This window comes from Chiloscyllium punctatum, unplaced genomic scaffold (assembly GCF_047496795.1).
Source record: "Chiloscyllium punctatum isolate Juve2018m unplaced genomic scaffold, sChiPun1.3 scaffold_124, whole genome shotgun sequence".
Taxonomy (NCBI): domain Eukaryota; kingdom Metazoa; phylum Chordata; class Chondrichthyes; order Orectolobiformes; family Hemiscylliidae; genus Chiloscyllium; species Chiloscyllium punctatum.
This window is the reverse complement of record NW_027309858.1, coordinates 639741-641803: the sequence shown is the minus strand read 5'-3', so window position 1 is coordinate 641803 and position 2063 is coordinate 639741.

Below are 2063 nucleotides of genomic sequence, written 5' to 3'. Positions count from 1 at the left end.
AGTCCTCTCTCTGTCCCCCTCTCTCTCTGTCCCCCTCTCTCTGTCCCCCTCTCTCTGTCCCCCTCTCTCTGTCCCCCCTCTCTCTGTACCTCTCTCTCTGCCCCCGACTCTCTGTCCCCCTCTATCTCCCCCACTCTCTGTGCCCCTGCTCTGAAGTCCTCTCTCTGTCCCCCTCTCTCTCTGTCCCCCTCTCTCTCTGTCCCCCTCTCTCTGTCCCCCTCTCTCTCTGTCCCCCTCGCTCTCTGTCCCCCTCTCTCTGTCCCCCTCTCTCTGTGCCCCTCTCTCTCCCACCCGCCTCACTATCCCCCCTCTTTGTCCTCCTCTCTCTCTGTTCCCCTCTCTCTCAGTCCGGCTCTCTCTGTTCCCCCTATCTCTGTCGCCCTCTCTCTCCCACCGCCTCTCTCAGACCCCCTCTCCCTCCCACCACATCTCTCTCTGTCCCCCTCTCTCTGTCCCCCTCTCTCTGTCTCCCCCTCTCTCTGTCCACCCTGTCTCTGTCCCACCTCTCTCTGTCCACTCTCTCTGTCCCCCTCTCTCTGTCCCCTCCACCTCTACCCCGCTCTCTGCCCCCCTCTCAGTCGCCCTCTCTCTGCACCGTCTCTCTCTGCCCCCAGTCTGACCCCCTCTCTCTCTCTGTCCCTCACTCTCTCCATCTCCCCACTCTTTGTCCCCCACTCTCTGTCCCCCTCTCTCTGTCCCCTCTATCTCCCCCACTCTCTGTGCCCCTCTCTCTATCGCCCTCTCTCTGCCCCCTCCCCTTCCACCCGCCTCTCTCTGTCCCCCCCTTTCTCTCTCCCCCCTCTGTGTCCCCCCTCTGTCCCCCCCGTCCCCCCTCTCTGCCCCCTCAATCTCCCCCTCCCTCTAACCCCCTCTACCTCCCCCTCTTTTTGTCCTCCTCTATCTTCCCCACTCTCAGTACCCCCTCTCTCTACCCCTCCCTCTGACCCCCTCTACCTCGCCCTCTTTTTGTCCCCCTCTATCTCCCCCACTCTCAGTACCCCACTATCTGTCCCCCTCCCTCTGACCATCTCTACCTCCCCCTCTTTTTCCCCCTCTTTTTGTCCCCCTCTATCTCCCCGACTCTCAGTACCCCCCTCTCTGTCCCACTCTCTGTCCCCCTCTCCGTGCCCCCCTCTCTGTGCCCCCCTCTCCGTGCACCCCGCTCCGTGCACCCCTCTCTGTCCCCCTCTCTCTGTCCCCCTCTCTCTGTCCCCCTCTCTCTTCCACCCGCCTCGCTATCCCCCCTCTTTGTCCCCCCCCCCCCCGTCCCCCTCTCTCTCAGTTCGGCTCTCTCATACCCCTTCTCTCACCCACCGCATCTCTCTCTGTCCCTCTCTCTCTGTCCCCCTCTCTCTGTCCCCCCTCTCTCTGTCCACCCTCTCTCTGTCTCCTCTCTCTGTCCCCCTCTCTCTGTCCCCCTCTCTCTGTCCCCCCTCTCCCTGTCCCCCCTCTCTCTGTCCCCCCTCTCTGTCCCCCTCTCTCTGTCCCCTCTTTCTCTCCCCTGCTCTCTGCCACCCCCTCTGTCGCCCTGTCTCTGCTCCGTCACTCTCTGCCCCTCTCTCTAACCCCCCCTCTCTCTCTCTCCCCCACTCTCTCCATCCCCCCCACTCTCTGTCCCCCTCTCTGACCCCCTCTCTCTGACCCCCTCTCTCTCCTCCACTCTGTACCCATCTCTCTGTCCCCCACTCTATATTGCCCTCTCTCTCTGTCACCCTGTCTCTGAGCCCCGCTATCTCCCACCTCTCTCTGTCCCCCCTCTCTCTATCCCCTCTCTCTCTGTCCCCCTCTCTCTCTGCCCCCTCTGTCTCTCTGTCCCCTCTCTCTCTGTCCCCTCTCTCTCTGTCACCCTCTCTCTGTCGCCATTTCTCAGCCCCCCTCTCTCACTGTCCCCCTCTGTCTCTGACCCCCTCTCTTGCTGTCCCCCTCTATATCACCCTCTCTCTGACCCCCTCGATCTCCTCCACATTCTGTGCCCCTCTCTCTGTCGCCCTCTCTCTGTCACCCTCTCTCTGTACCCCCTCTCTCTCTGTCCCCCCCCTCTGTCTCCCCCTCTCTCTCTGTCC